Genomic DNA, 25207 nt, shown 5'->3' with positions numbered 1-25207 from the left:
TATGTTTATGAAAATAAAGCACTTTGAATTGAGAATGAAAGAAAATGAAATTGAATGGACAGGAAGGGAGGTCAGGGAGTTACTCTGATAAGACAGGAAGCAGCAGAAGAAAAGGGAGGAGAAACACGACTGATCTCAAACAACAACTTAAACTGTAGGCTGCAGAAAATGTGAAACTGTCAGTGAAAAAGATTTTTTTAGACTTGACCATTGTTTTGCCTTCTTCAAATTCTTATGACACGAGCTCTGAAATCATTTAACCAAAGACACAAAGACCGTAAATAAATCTAACTTCATATTCTGGTTCAGTCCAACAATAAAACCAACATGAAACCAGCAGAGGTCCAGAAGTGACAGAACCTGACAGGGCCCACACTGAACATCTGTGACACTGAGATATCTGAATAGTGTACGAAAACAAACACACACACACACACACACACACACATATCTGAACACACACACACACACACACACACACACACACACACACACAGCTGGTTGGAATCTGTGTTTTTGTGCTCGCGGTTAGCCGGCGTTCTTCAGAAATGTGTTTTGAATCATTTTATTTTGAAGGAGCTCGTGGCACTGAGGTGGGCACGGGACTGTTTGTCTACATGCTCTGTCACGCCACTCTGCAACAGATCTCCATGATGGCACATCATCGATGTCCAAACATTTCTTTATTTATTTTTTTAAACCTGATACATAATTTTAGGGGAAGGGACTAAAAAAAAAAAGTACATCAACATCCGGTCTGCACATGCTCAGTGAGGCACAACGAGAGGTCTGAAAAAAAAAAACGTCTCCTTAAAACTTTAACAGCAGTTACAAGAAACAGTCATTAATGCTGACATGTACGTCTTCAAGAGGGAACGTCCCTCCTGTGAAGGAAGGAGGAAAAGGAAGGAGACAATGGTGAAAGGTGAAGTTTTACAACGGCCAATATAAAAGTGACAGCAGCACAGCAGGACTGCTGAGATGGTCCAAAAGCCTCAGACACGACAGAAAGACACATCGATAATTATCAATATATTAAAAACCTTAAATATATTTGGATGAATAAATATAAAGAATCTCATCCTGCATGTAAACTGACTAACAGCCTCCAAAACTTCGAAGAAAGCTGAACGACGTGAAGGAGTATCAATCGAGTCAGTCTTGCACCTCCTCCTCTCCTCCCTCTCTCCTGCGCTGTGTTGAAAAACATTATGACAGGGAGCTGCTCGTTGCCCGGCCCCTCTCCCCACCGTCACACTGTGGCCACCGGCACAAAGCGCCCATTGAGCCTGCTGGATAATAGCACCCTTCAGACCCCTGCACTCTCCCTCAGCCCACTCTCGCTCTGTGACCCTCCCCCAGACCGCCCGATACCAACCCCCAACACACACGTACACACAATTATAGATATTATATATGGCTGCCTGTCTGAGAGCAGACCAGGACACACACTGAGAGGACGGAGGATACATTTCACATAAACAAACACACACAGACAAAGTTAGGGGGAGGGTGGAGAGATGATGCCATCTCCACCTCACACACACATTAAGACAATGCAGCAGGAAGTGGCACTGGAATGACAGGAAGTTCCAGCTTAGTTTAGCACAATCACTGTCACTGACTCTGATTTTATGTTCCTGTTGTTAACGTAGTTTTCTCTGGGGGAGGATGACAAACCGTCCTCTCAGCCAGCGGAGCAGACTGATGCACGATGAGGGGTCTCTGCACGTTGGGAGGCTTTAGATTTCAAACTTTAGGAATGTGAACTGTATCAGAGAGCAGCTTAACTAAAACAGCACAGAAATCGGCTGTGTTCCAACAAGACCACTGCTGCTGGGAGTGGTGACGAGGAGAGCGCTGGAACAAAACAAACGGCGACAGGTTGAGACCTGCAGAGCCTGGGGACGTTACATTCTGTACAACATGGCACGCTACACGTTACACAGCCGGCACTCTTTCATCCCCTCCCCCCGAGGTCAGAGGTCAGACCCGCACACTGTTGGGCACTCTGCGCCGTGTTCGAGGACCCTCCAGACGGCCTTTATCAAAGCTTCAACAGAGAGCTGTCACACGGGCTGATCTGGGGTCTGACAGTTAGCTTCTTATAGTGGGAGATGATGAACACTTCCTCAACGTGACTGTCCTAAAGTCACTGAGTTCAAATGTGCAGCTCATCTTTTTATGACATGATCAAACATCAACAAGATGGACTGAACTTTATTAATCATGCACTGAGAGCTCGTTGGTCAAAGTCTATTAACGTTGCATTGTTTTAAATATGAAGCTTTACGTTGACTTATGGCTGAACCCGACCTACTTTTCAAATCACACATTTTAACATCAGTCTGTGTGGCTGGACGAGATGCATCACGTTCCTGTTGCTGATGGCTGTGAACAGAGTGACCACACTGGACGAGGTCCAGTGAATCCAGTTAAACCTGCCCACACAGATCAGAAGAGGATTTCTGAGCTGCTGAGGACACAGATAAGAAGCTGAAGGCTGTGTGTGATCCGAGCACTAAGACGGTTTACCTTTTAGGCACGAGGCTCTTATCCTCTGTATCCATTACATAACTGTTGTAGCCACCGTGAAGAACATCCTCTGACCTCGCTGTTTGACAGTTTTACACATCAGCAGCTCAAAAGGACTCAATATTTGAAAACAGGGTTCAGACTGTGAGTGAACATGAGTGTGAAGCTCAGAGGATGAGACTCCTCTGAAGAACACTGTGTTTTCATCATAGTCTTCACCGGCTAATTGCAGCTCTGTTGAAACTGGGTCACAGGGTGACTCCGACTCTGATGAGCTCATCGGCTCATCCACTAAAAAGGTGCCAATTTTGTGAGGAACAATGAAAATGACCTGCCCCAAACAGGACTCTGCACGGCCTAGTATCCACTGATTTCCTTTCTAACCGAGCTGAAATCTTCATCAAGTCATGTGTGTTATCGTTCTAATGTGTTTCTTCCAAAAGGGGAACATGGGGTGTGTGATCAGGGTGCAGAATCTGTGTTTGTGTCGTGGAGGAACTGTGAGCGTGTCTGGAAGTGGTTAAGATGTCCGACATGTCTCCTTCCATGGCAGATAAACGTCTCCTCACTGACTGCTTTACTGCTGCAAGTGTGGAGAAGAGAGGGAGCCTAATGGGCTGCACCGGGGTCAGCTGTTTGATCTCTGTCTTCTAACACACACATACCTGAACCAGAGTCATCCGTGTGAGCCCAACACTCTTTAAACTCTGATCTCTAACTGGACCTCCGGGGTCAAAGGTCAAGGTTCATCATTTGTTTGAAGGAGGGGAACTTAAAGTGCAAAGATGTGAGCAGCAGCAGCAGCAGACACACACCCACGACAAAAATATGTATGAGATAAGTGTGAAAACACACACTTAAAAACATGAAGTCACATCTACTGATGCTGTCATTCTTTACACCTTTTACTGCCCTCAGTCACACCCACACACACACACACACACACACCACTCCTTGGACAGGAATGTATGAGACACAAGAATCAAATCTAACCACCCACCCACACTCACTCACATCATATCTTTGTATGGCTCACCAATTTCTCGACGCGTGTGCAATTTACTGACTGCACAGGCAACTTAATTGTATGTACAGTATAATGAAGAGTACACACACACACACACACACACACACACACACACACACACAGGTGCATGTAAGGGTGTGTCTCATTTCACCTGTGAAGAATGAGCCAGGTCGAACAATGTTATTGCTCAACAGCCTTATATTGTGTGCATGACGTCAGCAGTGTGTGCGTGTGCATGCATTTTCTGGACACACACACCCTGTTTCCTGCTGATGACCTCACTCTAACCGGCGACAGGCAGCTCGTCATTTCTCTGCATCAACACTTGTTCTCCCTCTCTGGCACACGCACACAAACACACAACAGCTCTGAGATACTCTGACATTAAATCGTTTAAAAAGCACCAAAATGAGACCCAACAATAACAGAGCAGTGATAATATATTGTTGCAGGGTGACACGGTATTAAACTCAACGTGAGCTGGGCTGTGCAGAGCGTTGTGTGTGGAGGACCGGGTGGAGTGAAGGGACAGAGCGGACAAACTGCTGCTGAGCACTGGGGAGTTCTGGAGGAGAGAGCCGGGTCAGAGCTTCTGGACCAACACACACCCAGAGTCACATCAGATTCAGCTCCGACTCGACGGGAAGAGAGCTCAGAGGTTTTTTGTTTGTTTTTTACTTTTGGGGTAAAGGTGGATTTACAGAGGTGCAAACACACACACACACACACACACCTATGGTGCCTGCCGATGCTTGCTCGATGTATGACTGTTCAAACAAAAGGTCAAATTTCTTTATGAGTGAACACACATTATGTTCTGAACGCTGGGAAAGTTTAAAAGTTTAATACCAAAAGTTCACACCTTCAAGCCACAGGAGTCAAGTATGCTTCAGCACATCTCACACTGACAGCCACAAGGTACACACACACTCACACACACAATTTATTAATTGCACTACCTGTACATTATGCTCCCATAAGTTAGTTGTATATAATCTGCCCATAACTACTGCCCACATTGTTTATCTGTGCATACTCTGCACATAGCTATACACACCTTACACCTTTGCAGTACTGTAAACACTACATTTAGCTGTATCTATCTGCACTTCTGATTAGATGCTAAACTGCATTTCGTTGCCGTGTATTTATACATGTGTAATGACAATAAAGTTGAATTTAATCTAATATATATGAAGGCAGCAAAAACACTGGATTTGTAATGACTGTAGATGAAATGAACTGTTTGATATCTCACTGCTCTGATGTGATGACGCTGGCTGCTGAGACGACGTTTGTGTGAAATCACACATTTTCAGTTGTTTGAATTAATTAGGCAGCACTGATAGTTCGCCACACTGTTACTATTCTGTTCATTTTAATTAGTGAATTCTGCATCAATAACTCTGCAAACCTTCTACTGTTACTACTGTAGGAACAAAAGCTTTCAATGTGCTTGTGAGCAACTGCTACTGACCAACGTCCAGGTGTAAACGTAGCCTGGTGTATGAATCTGAAGCATTGGCATGACACAGTGCAGTGTCAGGAAATGAAAAAGTAAATGTCAAACAGCAGATGGCTGTTGTTGCACCAAAGTGCAGCTTTGTACTGCTAGTTAGAGTTATATGTGGACCTGCTGGCAGGAGGTATAACCTCAAGGAACTTGGACTCAGCCATACTAGACTGGACTGGCTGCACAAGACTAAGCTGGGCCAAAACCATGCTGGGCTGGCCCTGTGAATAAAGCTCAGCTACTAGTCTGGTCTGGCCTGACACAAGGCCTTCTATTCTTAGAGGCACGCCAATTAAAAAAGGGCTGTGGTGTGCGACACAGCAGAAACTATTGTCACTCCTTTGCTTCAAACGCTCCAGACGAGCGGCTGATCTTTACGCCTTAACACACGGAGCAGACACACTGTTTGTTTGAATGCATTTTCCCACGTCAGCTCCAACGAGCACATGCATACAGCGCATGTCCACGCGGAATAACAATCATTTAGAGTCGAGCAGACACCGTCTGCAAACGCCATTTCAGAAGTAAACTTTGATAACTCCTCTTTACAAGCGTGCAGAGCTCCAACATAAATCTACAGTGAAAACACACACACACACAAAATAGCTGCACTCTAGATTCCTGTGCACTCATAGCCCCATTCAAGTAACAGTGGTGTAACTGGATATGCAGCCTGCTACTGTAGAGCTGCTGCTGCCCCGGCCGAAGAGTCACGGTGCAGGAACATGACACCGTCCCTGAGGGGAGGCCATGGTTAGACCTCACTGTGCATCAGTGTGTTTGACAACTGAGAGAAGGAGGAGGAAGAAGCCTCGACGTGAACGAGGGAACAGCTGTTTGTTTTTGAGCAGCCTTGAGAAGGTGTTGGTGTCCACACACACACACATGAACACACTTTTGGCAGCATTTCTAACAGAGAAATGATGAATGATAAGGATAAGTGTAATGCAGTGCCAAATCCAAAGTGTAGTCGATCTACAGAGAAGAAACACCGGCCAACACGTTCACGTCCAAAATACTCGAGGCCACCAGAGTGCTGCTAATCATGAATAAAGACAGCAAAGAGGAGGAAGAGGAGAAGAAAGACGAAGCAGGGATCTGCTGCAGAGGTTGTTCTGGTCTCATTATCCTCTCAAGTCTGGACAGGTGATCATTAACATGTGTGTGCACACACACACACACAGTGAGGGAGCCTCCCTCGCTTCATGTGCTGACAGGTAGTTAGTAAAGTAGGAGCCATAATGTGGACACACACACACACACACACACACACGGAGCTGACAAACATGTAATTGCTGTGTACTTCTTGGCTGGCTCAATGCCCCTCAGATATGCCATTATGTGAGTCAACAGCTTAACACAGACTGTTTTCAACAGGCCTCATCGACTGTGTCCAGCCAGACACTCACTCTCTGGGGGAGCCTCGATATAGCTGCTAACAGAAACAAAGGAAAGGGAGGATTAAGGACAGGAGGGGAGGGGAAATGCAGAAGGCGGGAGAGAGGAGGAGAGGAAGCGAGGTGATCGAGAGAAGGAGGAGGAGAAAAGAAAGAGTGATAAACGTGGGAAAGAGGAAGAAGAGACCAGAAATGTGAGAAATGTTGGTGGGGAAATTCAAAACCGTGTGTCGCACCTAACCATGTCTAAAAGTAGCTTCATGTCGAACATGAGAGATCATACATGGGTGAATGTGGGCTGAGAAGTTCATGATGAAAGATGGAAGCAGAGGAGGAGGAGGAGTCATGAGAATGTGAAATGAAAGAGTGACACACAAACTGTTGTTCCTCCTCTGGAAACATTGAGGAACCTGCAGACCTCGACATCACCGCCGCCAGACGAGATGGAAGAAACGAGGAAGAGGAGGAGTGTGTGGGAGCATGCTGGGTAACCAGAGCAGACTGAGACTGTTTACATGACGGTCACATTTCTGTATCCCACGGGGGAGTACAACACACACACACACACAATCTTTTACATAGTGTGTGTGTGTAAGATGATCTCCATGACACAGTAAAAAGCCACACACACATTTCTTGGACGTCTCATCATTGAAAAGGAATATTTTGCCACATTAAATTATAGATTTAAAAACTCTTTTCCATCATGAATGATGATGATGATGATGTGAGGGACGTCTGTTTACCCAGCACAGCAGCTGCCTGCTGACTTCTAGTGATCTGCTACCGTTTTATGAGAGGAAATAAGGGAGGGAGGAGGGGGGAGGAGAAAGGGAGGAAGGGGTAAAGTGTCAAGCGATGTGGTTATTTGTTCATTTATTTATGCCTCTTCCTGTCTTTGTTGCTCAAAGAGTCCGACTCAGGGTCGGATTGCACCACCACTGACAGAGATGGAGTGCGTGCATGTGTGTGTGTGTGCGTGCATGTGTGTCTCTTCCAACCTATTTTAGGATCAGCAAGGACCTCCAGCTAGTATTTCTATACACTGTGGTTATATAATACGAATAAATAATTCACATGCATGTAGTAATAAATAAGTGTGTGCAGGAATGTTTAGGTCATCACACAAAGTGTCCGTCGTGAAGTCAGTCATATAACAGAACACACCACTCTCATATCTAAAGCCAAAATCACCTTCAGCTCATTTTACAGCGTCTCAGTTTGCATATTTCAACATGATATGAGTCCATGTCATCCTGCAGTGTGTGTGTGTGTGTGTGTGTGTGTGTGTGTCTGTTTGTGTGTGTGTGTGTGTGTTTGTGTGTGTGTGTCAATATAAACTTGCTCACTTTGGGGCACGTTGCTTCACAAACATCACATAGTTCCAGTGTTACATAACACAGTCTCGACACTGCCCAGAACAAAAGCTCCACTCTTAATCCACATCAGCTGAAACTCTGATTTTTTCTCTCTTTTGTAACTTTAATGCTGAAATTTTGGAGGAAAATTTCACGTCTTTTTAGAAATGATCTTCTGCCTCTGCAGAAACACGACTTCTATATTAGGGAGCTGCGTAGAGTTCATTACAGCAGTCCACCACACGTCTTCACACACAGACGAGACAGAGATCAAATGTTAATCCTGCGAAGTATGTGTGATCTCTGCGGCTTGTAAAAGACGTTTAAGAAATGAGAATAAAATTCTCACTTCCTTACAAGGTAATCAGTGCAGCTAGCTGTGAAGCAATCAGCCGGAGGAGTCGACGAGAATACCACACAGAGCTTTAAGAAGACAGCGTCCATGTGACAAACCAAACTGTAAAACTAAAAAACGGTAAAATATTCACTGCACCAATGATAAGACTGAACCATGTTCTGGTTGTTCTGATAAATTGGGTTTTTGACACTGGCTTTAATGCTTTCTTTGGTGGCAGCTCGGTGCAGGAGGAGGCTGAGGAGAGATTTAATGAGACGCTGAGATTCTATCTGGGATTACATGAAGGGAAGAGAGGCGACGAGAGAAAGGGGGGAGATCTCAGAGGTGTCTCCTCAGTCTTTGATCTGTTATCCAGAACCGGGTCTTCGCCTCAGTGAAGGGGGAAGCAGAGGAAGAGACCGAGCAAACACTGCATGTTAGAAAACATGATTGTTTTACTGAAAAGATTTATTTGTGTCACAGATTATGACGTTCCAGATGAATATTATTGGCCCCGTGTGGATAATTCCTCCTCTTGTTGCCAAGTTACCACTGACAAATCAAATAGTTTTTTGTTGTCTCGACTCTCTGGCACTCACTGTGTTGGCTTATGTGGAAGGCTCCGCCCACTTCAGTTTGCAAAACAAACCACAAACATTTCTCTTCAAATTTGCTTTTACAAGTCAACACGGCGAGGACGGGAAGACGGGAGAAGGTGACAAGTGCGAGCAGAAGGACGGGGAAGGAAGGAAAGAAGTAAGAAAGCGAGCGACAGAGTCGATGGATAAACGAGTGTCAACCCTGCTGAACATGACGGAGACGGCAGGAATGCCAGCTATGTTCCTCCTCCCTCTGACTCCCTCTCTGGTACATCTTCAGTGTCTCCTCCTCTCACCTCCTTCATCTGCTTCCTCTTTTCACATCATCTGGCTCAGCTCAGACTTTTCTCCTCAAACATCAGAGACAGAAACATAAAAGTTAAACGTTTAAACTAAAATCTGATAATTGTTTATTATTTTCCAGGTATTGATCAAACAGCTCTGATCATTCACACTCCTGACTTTTCTGCTGAACTTTAACTTGGATGTTTATTAGGTTATGAATAATTAGTGTAAGACTTCTGCAGAAGCTCAATATCAAACCATAAAGAGTGAGGATCGAAAACTAATAATCCAATAATCTGTAAAATCAATTATTTACACCTCCATCCTGTCTCTTTCCTCGTTAGTGTCATGTGACTCCACACAGACACTGACACAGTTAAAAGGAAAAAGATGGATGAGATCAGATTAAAGATGCAGAGTGCTACGATGATGAACACAGAGGGAGTCAGCATCAGTGTTTCCTTTAGTTCGTGTCTGTCTCTCATATCACACCATCACTTTTTTTTTCCTCCTCAGCCAATCAGCAGCCAGCTACTCCACTTCCTGTCTTTAGAGGCGCAGCACAGGAAACAGCGGGGGCGGAGGATGTCCACGTTAATTCTCCAGGAATGCAGTGAATGAATCCAACTGTACAAGACGTAAAACATTAACCCCTGAGCAAACGTAAAGCCTCAAGATTTACAGCTCTGTGTCCGGTGAAGCGTCGCAATGACAATGGGCTCTCCGAGGAGAGTGCACAGGAAGAGTGAGAAGGCCCGCTGCGCCGTGATGAGTCAAATAACCGAGGTGACGCTCATAAAACGGAGAGAGAAGGTGCTGCTAACTGCAGAAAGGCTGCAGAGGTGAGAGGTGACTGTGCTGCGTTCAACAGACAACATGTTCAGCACAGTGGGCTGATTATACCTTCGACTTCCAAGATCAGAACCGCAGCAGGAAGGTCGACTTCATCACAAGTGGATCACAAACTGATGCTCACACAGCTGAAGTGAAGAACAAGTCTGCAACTTCACAAACTGAAAACAATGACCAACATTTCAGGATTATTCAGATGACTGACTAACGCTCACACTCTCTGCTCCGTCTCATCACTGAGACTGTTCCAAGAAAACAAAAAAAATGTTACCACAGACTTTTTCAATACATGACAAAGTTCCTGTCTTATCACACACCTTCACCTCCTTCACTTCAATACGAGTCACACAAAAGGCGTTAAAGATTACAACGACAGGTGTTGCAATGATTGACACCATTTTAAAACCGCCCACGAGCTGGAACTGAATGACTCAACCAGGACGTCATTTCACAACCGACTGTGTACGTTTAGAAAGATTCTTCTAATCTTGAGAAAACACAGAGTCACACACACACACACACACACACACAGTCACACAAGTCAAGCTTACACAGGCGTATCGACACTTCAACTGCTTTTATTAAACTATATTTGATCCTTCAACAAAAGTTCCATTTGCACACACGGCCAGCATGAAGTTTGTTTTCCAGTTAAGGATCCATTCAGGCCGCCTGGTCGGCCCAGACTAGTGCCTGAAGAGCAAACCAGGGTCATGGATAACACCTGGAAGCGGCCATATAACTGCACAAAGGAACAGGAGCTTGCATGCAGGGGACTGAAACACAGATAAGGACCAACAACAGAATCTCACATCGGTGTTTCCTGAAGACACGCAGAGTCACCGTGGTCCTTCTTCTCCTGATGCTCAAGTTTCACTTCCTGAACCGTATTTCATCAAATTCTTTCTGGATGAATGTGTCAGCTCCATGAAACTTTATGCTGCGATGACCTTGACATCATTAAAAAGACGTGCTGCTGCAGAGGTGGCAACCGTTGACTTCACACTATTAAAGCCTCAACTTGGCTACAAATCAAGCTAAGTTATCACAAGTCAACAGAGAGAAGGAGAGCGTGAGCTTAAAACAGGCCGACAAGCAGCAGGACTGTGACTGTTTAACACAAACGTCTCCTTTGACCTTGATGGAGTTAACTTCTGCCCTGTTGTGACGTGAACGTGGCTCCGTTCACTCATTAGTTTGCAGATTTCCAGCTGTGCTGCAGAGCTGGTATGGGCAGCGTGAACCACCGGTAGCCAGAGCGGTGTTCCCCTTCTTTCCTCAGCCTGACCTCCCATTACAAAATCAGACCTCTTCAATCAGCGAATGAGCTGAGGTCATTATTATTATTCTTATTATTATTACACACTCATTTCTTTGTGTGTGTGTGTGTGTTTCAGCAGTCCGAGTCAGGAGCTTGGCAGGCCTGATAGCAGCTGGCAGGGCAAAGCGTCAGCTGTTTGTGTCGGCCTTTTATTAAAACCGCTGGCTGAATCTTTCCAGAGCTCCACGACAGTGTTGTGGCTCTGCTGTTAATCAGTTCAGGCAGGAGGAAACAGAATCACTCCACCAAACCTGGTTCTGTTCGACAGCGTGCTGTTGACTCAAAGCCAAACTGACTGATGCCAGCTCGGGTGTTGGTATTTCCAGCATTTTAAAGGTTTTCAGATGTAAAAAAAATTTAAAATGTTGGCAGCTTGCGTGGAAATGCAATGCATGAAATGACATTTTAAGATGTTTAAGATGGAATATAACTGCTGGGGAAAATGATAAAACTGGTAAACATGACGTGAAACGCTACAAAACAAGAACTCTGAGAAAACTCAGATGTCTCCACAACCCAAAGAGATTCAGTTTACTGAAGAACGTCTTCACATTTAAGAAGCTGAACTTAGAGAATTTAGATGTTTTCTTAAACAAATGACAGTTAATTGGTTATCAAAGAAGTTGGTGATTAATTTAATAGCTGAAAACTTTAAAATTAAATGAACTTGTTGCAGCTCTAGCTGCAGGGAAACTGAAATATCACAGGTCACATGTTCTGAACCAGGACCCCGACCTGCTGGTCCACATCATGATAGTCAAATATCTGCTCACACAGTCACACAAACACTGCGCTCTCATTATTATCCAAGCACACACACAGGAATGTATTCTTCTACGTCTTTAATCAGTCGTCCTTTGCTTCACATCGTGCGATTAAAAACATTTTGAGACATTATGGTACAACAAATGACGGAGGACAGATTATATATTTTGAAGAGGTAGAAAACTCTCCTCTCTCTGTCCTCTCACCTTCACGTTCTATAATTACATCTCTTCTTTGTTGATTTCTGCGTGTTATCGGTGTTTTAACCTGCTCCACAGTAAACTGGCTAATGTGTGTAATTAAGACTTAAATGATGAGTTATTCTGATGCATGTTATCATGAGCATTACTCTGTCAACACTGTTAACAGATGTCTACTGCCGTTACATAACAACTAACTGTTCCGCTGTCATTTTCAACACGTAGAAAAACTGCAGACTTGTTGAGGCGCCCGTCAGCTTTTCTAAGAGAAATGTTTCACACATCCTATTTAAAGAGTGACTGATAAAAAGCATCTGAAGCCTGTTAGAGGAAGTTAGTGGTCAGAAAAGAGAAGTGAACCTCTTATTCTGTTTTCGTCCTGAATATTTTACAGCTGATCAAATCTTTTCTTCTCAAAATAAAAACCTAAAAAAACAAATGTAATCTGAATACTTCTGAAATGTTTCCTCATCACACTTTACTGCTTTTACAGACACACAGCACATTTTGGTTGTAGGATGTTAACGTGTGTGACTACAGATAGAATGAGTAAGTGCTAAACTCAGAATTTAGACAGAATTACTCAGCGCTGCGTTATTTTAATCTTTTACTCAGAAACAAACTTCTGCACAGCAGAGACGTGAGTCAAGATGTGCAGAGCTGGCAGCATCACTTCATCTGTGTCAGCCTCAATCACACACACACACACACATCTGACAAAAGACAGACACAAACACTGTATGGTTTGTTCATGAGTGTGAACAAATAATGAAGGTGTGTGTATGCATGATATGAGAAGCACGACATTTCAGCAGCTACAAATCTTCATTCTTGGCATTCTCAGTAAAAACAGGAATTTTTGTTGCTCATGTGCCGCGCACACACACACACACACACACACACACACACACACACACACCTCAAGGTCGAGACAAAATAATTCCTATGACAACAAAAGTGAATATTGAATAAATCATGTGGCGCTCAAGAGACGAATAAGATGAAGGAGGGAAAATAAAAAGAAACACAGAGGACTGTCTGTGTGTCTGTGTGTGTCTGTGTGAGTTTAACTGTGTGTGTGTCTGTGTCTGTGTGAGTTTAACTGTGTGTGTATGCATGTGTGTGTGTGAAAATGTGGCCAAACGGGAGTTTCAGGCCAGCCCAGTTGCCCGGCAGCAGACAGCATTGTCACGGTAACAGGCTCTTCCTGCCCCTCCTCCTTTTCACTCTCCTTGCGCGCTTTTACCTTATAAGGCAACGCATGTAACTGCCTGTCACAGCGACAATGGTGATGTAAGAGGGTAGCAAGGTGCACCCCCTGCTGACACACACACACTCACTCACTCAAAGAATGGACACTTTTAAATTAAATGAACACACACACACACTTTCAGGGTGACACTGCAGACCCTCCAAAATTACCTGACTGCATCCATGTCCTTTTTGAAAGAGTGTGTTCATGCTCTAGAGTGCAGGAATGACACACACACACGAGGTGTGACCCGGCAGGTTCAGTGAAGACGTTAAAGTGTTAAAGATCTGCTGCTCTGCTGAAAACAACGTTCAGCAGACTCAGGTCAAACACTCTGTCAACAGGGAGTTTAAGCATGTCCTTAGATGACAGTGACATTTGATGAGCTGCAATAATGTGTGTGTGTTTTCAGGAGGTCAGACATCTCTCACGATGAAGAAACAAAGCTGAATGAACCTGCAGATTTCTGGCTCAGTGCTTTAATTAGAAACTCTGAAGAGACATGAAGTCCTTGTCGGGTTCAAACAAGAAGAAGAGTTACTACTATATAAATTCTGTGACCGTGTCAGACTTCTTACTACGATGCACCTCATTTAGACAATTCAGTGTGTTATCTAAACAGGCAGGATGCCGGCTGCTCATGATCCAGACCTGCAGGTGAAAGACGATCAAACATCTTTGGATGTTCATTTATTGCAGAAAAGACAAATTTGACTTTTTAAGAGAAAAATGACAAAACCAGGAAATGAGTCTTCTGTAATAAACATGCCATGCCAGTCATTGCTGACAAATCTCAAAATACCTCATGAGATAAGGTCTTAAATTTAGATTGTGCAAACTGTTTCCAGACTTCTCAGGGACTTCCTGATGCTGCGAGTCATTAGGAGAGGGGGGAAGGAGGGAGGAGACCTCGTAAAGGAGCTGAGAGGGTCCAGACCCGGAGCAAAGAGCAGCACATTGTTTGTTCCTCTGAGTTTCCGCTTGTTGATGACCCGTACAAAACACACACACACACCCGTTTAACCAAAACCACCCCCTTCGGTCCGGCTCTGTCACACATTCCAGAGCTCACCCTGCCCTTTACGGCTTCATGACTCACCGGCCCGACTCCTGTCTGACACACGCAGAGTCAGGCACATGCCGGGCAGATCAGCATGCAAATGGACATTAATCAGCTGCTGAGAGTGTCACAACAGACAGGAGCCTGAAGAGCGGCGGTCAGGGATTAGCAGGCAGATTTCTGTGGAACAATAGTGTTTCTACTGGGCACGGCGAGGAAACTGGTGTGTGTGTTTAGCACTGCGCTAATTGTTGAGTCTATCAAATGTCAAACAGTCACAAACCCCCGTCAGTCTTCCTTTCTTGTTTTGTCCAACGTTCAGTCTGAAACCAGAGCCGAGAGCAGATTTAGGTCGTCCTTTCTGTGCCTGCCCACAGACGTGTAACCAAGAATGGTTACATGGTGATGACTGTGAAAACACACACTGGTCAACACACCTAAACACACATTTATATATCAACACACTCCTCCCACACTAACCTAAAAGCTTGAGTTGATTTAATGTAGTGATCCTCGTGGCCCAGATATACTCATGTAACACACACACACACACACACACACACACACACACACGACACCCCCCCTCTGAGGCCCTCGGGGTGCAGGGCTCAGTCATGGCCACTACCACTGTGTGCAGGTCTGGTCTGTGGGGGGTGGATCACAGCTCCAGAGAGATGCAATCCCTTTAAAATGACTTTAATAGTGCAGCAGCCCCCCCTCATCTTCTGTATGTGGAGCAGTCCAGGATGTGTAGACGGTGAATCAGTGACAGTCTGATCCTCTCAAACACTTTCTGTCCGTCTGTACACAAACAACAGACTGGAGGACTAGAATTACCCTGCACGAGCGAAGAACAGCAGCAGCACATAGAAAAGCATCAATTAACTGACGGTTTATTCATTTAGAACCGTCAAAGAGTTTCACACAGAGTTTCAGGAGGCAGATGCTGAACTTCCTCTTCACTCACACCTCGACTGTCAGAGTTCAGCTGAGACGCTTCTCTTCCAAGAATGCAGAGACGTCTGAGGGTGACATCAACACTGATTTCCTCAGCTTACATCAAGGTTCACTGCAGCTCTGCAGCTCTGTGTTCGACTGACGCTGGTTTCAGTGTAGCTACATTCGGTTACAGCTTCTGATCAGTTATAGGCGTCTTTATTAATCAAGTTTCACTGAGGAAATCCACATGCAGAGTTTGGTCATGCAGGATACCACAGCAGCCATATCAGTACCACAGCCCTGCTTCAGGGCTGTTGCTAAGCAACCTAAGACTACAGCATCTTATTTTTAGAAGGTTTAAAATGCTTCACAGCACCTGGTGTTTGTAGTACGAACCAACTGGGTTTCATCTCCACATCTCTGCACGGCTCCTTTTGTTCAAATCATGTTTATTCTTCAACATCTCATCCATCAGACGATCACTGTTCAACATAACCTCTCCATCTCTCCCTTCATCCTCCTCCTCCTCCTCCAAAATAGATTTCACCCCCTCTGCCTGGATAAAATGTGACAAATAAAAGACCAAAGCACAGCTGGAAACCAGCACCGCTGCACTTATCAATGCTTGAGGGAACGTCATGGCAAAAAGACGCCATCAATCCCAGGAAGGCGTTCAGAGAGTGTGTTAGCACACAAACTGTCTGGTACTGCGGTGGCGAGCTCAGCAGGAAACACTGCAGCGCTATTCTCACACTGCAGCGATGAACCGTCATGTCTCCACAGCAGTGGTGTCAAAACCAGAGCGCTCAGCTCACACACAAGACAAACCGTTCATCTGAGGCTACTGCAGGGTACCAGGGTCCACGTGCACGACGTGCACTCCCCACAGCGCTGTGAGTCACCGTAGGCCAACAGAGGAGTCTTTGTTAACTGGGGGATCGGCAGCTAAATAATCCCCTGCAGCCAGCTTTGATTGGATCAGGCAGGATAGTAGGCTCGTGGCTGATGGCTGAGAGGGCAGAGGACTTCCCTGACCCACATTAAGACGAGCAGCGGAGCACGGACCTACACGACTTTCTGCTCCAACAGCTGGCTGACTTTTGAATACAATATGAGCTCAAAAGAGGAAACACGGTTCACACACAAAACAGGAAGGTCTGTCTTAAACACTTCCTCAGCATGACATGGTGTTGCAGATTGTTAAACAGCCAACAGATTTCACACATTTACTACGGTGACTGAACAAGAGCACAAAGACCTGCAGCATCTCATGAAAACATCCATATCTGCCATAAATACATATATAACAGAGCTCATCTCAATCGACACACTGGACCTTCAATAGTTGACAACTAATCGACTAATGTGCCAGCTTCAATGAAACACTCCCTGTTCTGTGCTTTTGATCAATCTATAGTGAGGCTGGCAGTCCCTCCTCTCTGGTCCATCAGGGCGAGGGTGACACACGAACATGCATCGATGATCTGTCCGTCTCTCCAGCCTGACTCACAGGGCTTGCCTGACTGTTTGCGTATGTGGTAATTTTATATTTGAAACAGGGAAGGGGATAGAAAACCGCAAAAACCTTCCTTCCTCTTTCATCCACTACTACAAGTCCCAGAGGGACGAGCACAGCGCTGCAGTCAGTCTCATGAGTCTCGCTCATCGTCTTTTGTTGTTGTTCTTCTTCTCTCTTTCGTTCTTTATCGCTCAACCTTTATCAAAAATCAGGATTTGTTTAGTTTAATATTATTTCTACATTCTGGGTTTGAGTGATAGCAAATCACACACACACACACACAATTTCACGGTGAAAACCAATAAAACAACATTACTCGGTGCTGTCGGCAGGACATTCTGAAGTAAAATAACAACAACAGAAAAATACGAGCGAGGAGGAAAAGAATCCTTCTGCTTTCCATTTTCATCTCAAACCCCGAGGCCAACAGGAGCAGCAGCATGTTTGGATCGTCTGTCTTCTCAGCTGCATAAACTGGCAGTGAACCTGCAGTAAGCGTTTACCATCCATCTGTCTCAAGTTCTCTGCACTTCTCTGCTTGTGAGTCTAAATGTAGTGTTACACTTACAGAAAAAAAAAAACATTTGTCTGCCTGTGTCTTGATTTCTATCATCAGCTCACAGAAAGAAGACGGAGAATTCACGACTGTGTTTAAATGTGTGAGTGTCTGAGCTCAAACTGTGTACGAGCTCTAGGCTTGAAGTCTCAGAGGGAACTATGAAAGAAAAGAAACAAACAGGTCGAGGAGAAGCTGGACCAGAAATATATGTATTGTAGGATATAAATATATATCCAACAATACAGATCGAAGCCCAGGAGCTGAACTGTTAAATCATACAGACGCAGAAAAACAATTGTAACACCAATGGTCAGAAACACCCCGTCCTAAAAATAGCAGCACACACTCCAGTTTCTCTCTTTTGTCTGCTCCTGTTGCCTTAACGACTCAAAGGCAAAGACAGAGGAGCTAAGAGAGAAAAGCAAAGCGAGAGATGAACGTGGAGCGTCAGCGGAGGAGAGGAAACGTGTTGCGTGGGATTATCTGGTGAGCAGAGCGGCCTTGCTATAAATGAAAGCAGAGGAACCTGAAGGCCGGGCAGCATCAGTAAATATTTAATGCTGCTGTGATGTGCACAGGCTCCACTGATACCCAGCTGGATGTCTCTGCTTCAGGTGAACAAACCCGGAGACAACGAGACCGGTTTAACTTCACACAAGCTAATCCTGCAGCGTCCAGGAAGTGATGGTGTTCATGTCTCTGGTCGGTTTGACTAACATGATAATATATCAACAATGAAACTGAAAAACATCACGGTACACTTCTACATCTCTTCAGGAGATCCAGTGTTAGTCTGTGTATTTCATGGAAAGTGAAGGCAGTTTTAGAGTGTGTGTGTGTGTGTGTGTGTGTGTGTGTGTGTGTGTGTGTGTGTGTGTGTGTGTGTGTGTCAGCAGGCCTCTCCTCTTCACCTCTTTGCCCAGTGCCCCAGTTTGAAAGCTGTTAAATAATATAACAAGGAGCTTGCTGAGGAAATCAGACACAGCCGCAAAGGAAACAAACACACACACACTTTGTTTGAATCATGGTCGGTTTGCCCGATCTTCACATGTGTTAAGTTTTAAATGCCACCGTGATAGATGGAGGCATTTGTCATGACACAACAAACACTTAGCGATGCCTACAGATCCCAGCAGCCTCGTCACGTGATTCTCTGTCAGGATCGAGTTCAGTTCAGTTCGCTGCAGGTTCAACAGATCAATTCACACTGAATAAAAACAAATGTGACCAGTGTACACCCAGGTGACGCTGTGATCATACTGAGAGTAGGAGAGAAGCAGAACAGTGGAGCCGAGGATAATCAGGGTTCTTCTTAAAGCTGCTCTGATTGCTTCATCTGGAGCTGCAGCACCATCAGACTGGGAGGGAGACGAGTGTGGCACGCAGCAGCTACGGTGTTAAACCTCTGATCCAGCCAAACAGCCCCTGCAGATGTCTGCTCTATGCATGTGTGTGTGAGCGTATCCCAGATGTGGCATGAGGTCTTACTGTCACACCTCACTCTTTGTTACCAGACTAGCACAGCCTGTTTGTCTCTCTCTCTCTCTCTCTACCTCTCTCACTCACACACCCAACCCAGAGGGAGAAGAACCTGTCTAGGTGTGGCTATGTATGCATCCATCAAGCGTTATTCTAAAGAACAATGATATCATCTGAAGAACCTGGTCTGTGTGTCGGACCCTGAGCTGACTCATGTGTTTTCAGACTGGAGGTCAGTGTCTCTGATCATATTCATTCAATGATGGTACATGCTATAATACACTCTTAGTATCCATACATAGATCTCATGTGCCTACAGGCATCAGTTCATCCTGCATGGATGTGTGTCAGATCTGGAAGTAATCTGTTCCTCTGAGCTGGATGTAATCTCTGGGTGAGTGATGGTGGTGGTGGTCTCACAGTCTGACAGATGTTGCTGCACAGCCACGTCACCGACCTCCAGATGACTTCAGACAGTGTGAAGAACACACTCACTCTACACAAAGGCTACACACGCTTTAAGTACTTTCACAGCCATAGTACTGGAAGCTACATTTCCCCTCACAGTATCTTACACATCTCTCACATCTAGATGTCTTCTCGAGCCACAGAAGACACAACACAGCAGCTCTTAGGCGGAGTAACGAACTTCCTGTGACTGACTCAAATCAGTCAAGTTTCACTTTAATGATCTGATAAATAAAATGTGAAAGAAATAACACCAATGATACGAGAATACATGTCACTAAACTGCACATATTAACTCACCCACCAACAACCGCGTACACCTTTACAAAGCCTTTTATAAGCCAGCTTTGAAAAAAGGGTGCTAATGGTGTAGGCAATGTGTCTCTATCTTTAGACTCCAGTGTGTGACACAGGCAGCACTATTAGCCTCGCTTCTACGTGTTGGAGAGCTTGAAATGGCAGCAGTGTGAACAGGGTTTTGCTTCTTGTTCTATTTTTCTGATCACATTTTTATTGAGCTGAGCTGAGGGTCTGTTTCCAAAAATACAGAGCGCTGCAGAGCAAAGCTGTGTTCAGAATAAAGAAGCTGCACGCACCGACGCCACTATCTGCAACCTGCAGACATGTAGACATTCAGAGACAGACACAAGGTGAGACAGAGACATTCAAAGAGAGACACAAGGTGAGACAGAGACATTCAGAGACAGACACAAGGTGAGACAGAGACGGAGACATTCAGAGAGAGACACAAGGTGAGACAGAGACATTCAGAGAGAGACACAAGGTGAGACAGAGACAGAGACATTCAGAGAGAGTTTCCATATTCATCAGTGTCTGATGCAAAGACTCCACATCTCTGCCTTCATGTGGATGACCTGCAGAGGAACCTGCAGTATGAAGGTCTTGATGGTTTTAGCTGTATTAGTACGACCCAGTTAGACAGCTACCACAGTGGAGGTGTGAGGCGAGGTTTGCTGTTTTACTGTTTGTAAATGAGGAACCTGCTGCAGCTGAATATTATTGTTTTCTGTGTTCCTCCGTTTATTTCCCTGCGTGTTAAACGGACCATGCATGAACACGGAAATCACACCAGCACCCCTGTAGGTGAGCACATGAGAGGCCTGTGTTTGTTTAACTGCTCAGTGTTTACCGGCAGCCTCAGGCAGACAAACACACAGCTATGTGACTGCTGGAAAACTAGAGAGTGGGGGAAACCTCACTTTTAAACTGCAGTCAACCCCCAGCCTCAAGAGCCAGAATATAAAAGCTGCCCCCACCCATCACACAGGCATCTAAACACACACACGCCACACCAAAACACACATCCTTTTCTTCTGCTGCTTTCCTACAAACAACATTCCCCAGGCCTTCTGTCTGCATTAGAACACACACACAGATCACGTCGTGTATAGATATGTTACAGTCAGCACTCGGCATGGAGCTCTGACATGACCGAGTCTGCATCACTGATCAGCTCCACCTCATCTTCACATTTACAGTCAGTCTGCCTGAAACCAGAAATAAAGTGAGAAATGCCGTGAGACGTCTGTGGTGACGTCTCCAAACTAACCAAGATGTTCAGCTTGATAGAAAAGCAGCAAAGCTTCAGAAACCAGGAAATATTTAGCATTTTTCTCAGTGTGATATCTTCTGACCTGACTAATGTGTCTCCAGTATTCAGTGTGAAGAAGATGATGCAAATCTAGCCATGTGAATATAAAGTGCTGTAGTCGATGGAAATACTGCACCAACAGTTGCAAAAATGTTTGACTGGAGCAAAAAATGTATTTGTTTATTCCTTTAAATCTTTTTGTTTGTTTGTGGAGGACGTATGAAGAAGGGCGAGCTAAAACCATCGACATGCAAACTGGCAGCCAACCAAAAGGAAATTCTTCGTCCCTATTGTTGCCAATTTCAATTCATCAGGGGGAAATGCCATTTACTAATCCTCATAACTATGCACAATAGCCAAGAAGTAAGCCTGTGAGTTCACACAGCCACAATTAGTGAGAGATGTGAGGTTATGTCAGCCAGAAACTGAATCATGGCTTCTGTGACATGCGGACGCACTGAAGTCCTCCTCGCTGCCCCAAAAATGCACAAATGCTTTGGTGGCACACAAAGAGTGGGCGAGAAACAGACCGTAAAGAAATCTCTTTGAAAGAGAAGCACATTAGGCTCCACCACCTCCACGCTCAGGCCTTCAGCCAACCAATGTCAATAGCAGCCCTGGGCTACACGGTATGCTACAATCTCTCAGCTGATTGGACGGTGTGTTCAAGTCTGCACTTTGAGCTCTCTTGCTGTATGAGAAACAAAGCAAATGGATCCAAAGTGCAATCAATCCCAGGGCGGTGGAGGCTAAATACATTTCTACAAACAAATATTTTGCAATTGGCGCCATGACTTCCACCATATTGTAACCGGCTGGAAACTCTCGCTGCCCCCCCGCGAGCACCCTCTGCCCTCGAGGAGGATTCTCCCTCTGTCTCCACCGCACAGACAACATCTGCAATCCTGCAAACCCCCAACTCTTTTTTTTTTTTCCTGTCGGGCAAAAAAAACAGGATACCCCGCCCCCCTTTAGTAAAAAGCCCCCTCCCACTGGCCTAGCAGGCTATAATGGGCCACCAAAGGAATGTTTCCCCCTGCATGTTCTCTCACCGCCGCCAATGGCAGAACAGAGAGAAAGAGAGGGGGAAACTGAGAGGGGTTACATTCCTCTGTGCTCTGTCCCTCGCAGGCCGTCTGCTGGACTGACTGGTTCGTTTTTTAGGTGCACAAGCTGAGTCTGGATCACGGTCAGCTGAGGCGGAGGGCTTTCCCACAGCTGACCTGGAGTCAGCTGGCAGTGAGGGGATGACCAAATGCTACACTACCATTATCTCACAACCCCAAAACGCTTGCAGACATCTACTGTTACAACTCAAAGTCCAAGAACGCCCGTCTCCAAGTGTGTTAAGTTCAAATAGAAGTCTAATCCTTCCAGTTGTGGAAGAGGAAGTTACAGGCGTATTTCCCCTTCCTGCTTGACAAGAACTTTATTCTTGTCAAGCAGGAAGTGCTTCTGAAAATGCAATCGGTGCTGATTGAAGCCTTTGAGCATGAACTCACAGATCCCAGAGCTCGTTTCACATCTTCAAACTGTTCAAACTTAACTCAACTCTGTTTGGTTCAATTCAATTTCCACTTTTTAAAGAGGAAGTTATGTGCACCAGATTTTCCACATCATTGTTATTCTTGTAATGCTTCTCGAAATACAGTTAGACAACACAAATAGAGCCAATCCTAAAATTGAGGTTTAAACTAAGACTGTTGGGATGCAGGGACACACAGCAGCTCACTGAAGTCGCTCACCCATCGTACCCGACATGAAAAGATGTGGATCATAAATCTGATGTCATGAAATCTGAATTTTTGGGCCATATCACCCAACAGTGATGGTTGCAATCACTATATTAATATCTAATACATCAGACAGAAGATGATCCTGGCTAAGCAGATTAAGCTTGATGTATATTCAGAGTTCAACAGACTGCATACATGTCAGTGTGTAATACAGATTAACCTGCTGTTCAACACTGTTCATCAGCTCAAACACTATTAACTACGTTACAGATAAAGACTCGCTGATATCTGCCTTTAAAGATACATTTCAACAGACGGCCAGATTCCTCTTCTATCTGCCACACCCCAGTTAGGTTGGTCCTACTACAATGAATCAGCCAGTCACTCAAGACAAACAGACGACCAATCAAAGCGTCCGCTCCTTCAACTCTCTACAAACAGAGCATTGTCTATTGTTGCTTAGCGAGCAGGCCATTTAGCTGACCTTCCTGCCCAAACATTTTCAGCTCCCTTCATTCTTTTAAAAGTTGTTTTGAAGCAGGAAGGAAGGCCGCCTGGCAGCTTATGATGTAACCAGATCTTAGCCAGTGCCGAGAGACGATGGCAGGATGCATTGTTTGATCCATTTGTCCTGACAAAATGTCACTCACAGCTCGTCCTGAGCCAACCCGGCCATCTGAACCGGCTCCGCCTGCCAGCCAGCCAGTCACACAGAAAGCATGTGAAAGTGGGCGGCAAAAGAACAAACTAACATTGTGTCCAGCTGCCCACCTTGGCAGTAACAGAAAAAGAAAATATCAGAGTGTGTGTGTGTGTGTGTGTGTGTGTGGGGTGTGTCACACGAGGCTGGCTACAAACTAATTCATGCTGCTAGCTTTGTGACGCTGGAGGACACATCTGCACTGACAGCAGGAAAAAAGTGACTTCTTGTACAACGAGGCGAACGTGGGTGTGTCTAAAGAAATAAGCCTCATTAAGCACGAGTACCATCTGACGGGTTGTGTTAAGGAAATTATCCGTCTACCTCCCCATCTTTCCATCGTTTACAGCTGTAAACTGTAAAACCTGTCCAGCTCCAATCACTGCCGTGTGAATGACCGGCTGAGTTGGTATAGGAAAATGAAGACGGATAAACATCAGAGTCAGTGACCGCAGCTGAATTATGATGCACAGTCGGTGCTACACACTCCTGATACGAGATAAGGGAATTAAAACTTACATTTTTTATCATGTCAAGTTTGATCTTTTCTGTGAAAAACTACAACTCTGCATCAGACGGGGCGGTGGGACAAAGTTTGGTGGGACATCGCCTCGACAAACAAAAGCACCATCAGTCACCAGTGCTGCCGACGGCCCCAGGGCTTGTGTACACTGCTGCTTTCCTTGTTAGCTCATCCACCCACCTTGCAGTACTTTCGCCCTGCCTCATGACATGAGAAATATGTGCAGCCTAACTGTCGCTAAGGAGCTGGATTTGCATGCACCGCCTGCCACAGTAAAACCTTTGGTGGCGTCACTGCGTAGTTTGACATGTTTCAACGTGTGGCGGTTCCAGGAGCAGTGAGAAAGACTTAATAATATGTTTGTCAGGCGAGGAGCTTCGCCTGTAACAAACTGCACTGAGCTGGACTCAGCTGGGCTCAGTCCAAGCACTCTGGGGTGTTGAGAAATGTTGCTCCACATACAAAATGGACAACTGGAAACACACTGCAAGGACAGACCTCTGCTGAGAAACACAGGCTGTCAGTTTTAACTTTCCACCTGCACTTTTCTTCTTCAGGTTCAGTGTAAAGATAAGTAGAGGTGGGGGTATGCACATTGTTTACACAAGCAGATGAAGTGCTAATCTTCAGAGTGTCCTTTACATGAGGTGTGAACTCAAGACCTCCACTGTTCTGGTTTCATGTAAACTGAGTCCTGTTGTCACATGCCATCTAGCTGTCTCCTCCCTCAGTTTTTCCCGTCTCTCATGTTCTGTGGACACCAAATAGAGGCAAGAATGCCAAAGAATCCTCAGGACTGCAGTCTTTTTCCTCTTCATTACTCAGCACGATGGAAAACTCTGCCTCCAACAAACCACTCTTGATTTTGACCTTTCGGACTCACACACTGCAAGGACGAACCCATTCCCACACTCATTATTGTCCAAGTCTCTTGATATTCCTGCAGGAGGCATTTGCTCACTTTTGCGCAATAACTGGCACAGTGAGCGTGAATACACCGCAGGAATTCGCCCTTGCTTCCCCCCGCCTCACTGGGGCCGGCACAGCTCAAGCTTGGCAGGGAGACGGACGTGTCCCCAGCCTGTACTGTTCCCAATCAACCCAACACCTATCAGCCTCTGCTGATTAGTGAAGATTCAGGAACACAGGGGCATGGACCCCTGCCCAGGTT

At 45.3% G+C, this 25207-nt stretch overlaps 1 protein-coding gene across 6 annotated transcripts in view; it reads right to left on the bottom strand.

Moving 5' to 3' along the window:
* actn4 (actinin, alpha 4) overlaps window positions 1-25207 on the bottom strand; it is a 44877-nt gene that overhangs the window by 17657 nt on the left and 2013 nt on the right. The gene's annotated exons all lie outside the window — the stretch shown is intronic.

The sequence above is a fragment of the Larimichthys crocea genome, chromosome VII (genome assembly GCF_000972845.2).
Source record: "Larimichthys crocea isolate SSNF chromosome VII, L_crocea_2.0, whole genome shotgun sequence".
NCBI classification, from domain to species: Eukaryota; Metazoa; Chordata; class Actinopteri; family Sciaenidae; genus Larimichthys; species Larimichthys crocea.
Note: the sequence above shows the minus strand (reverse complement) of the source record. Positions and strands in the feature narration are given on the sequence as shown.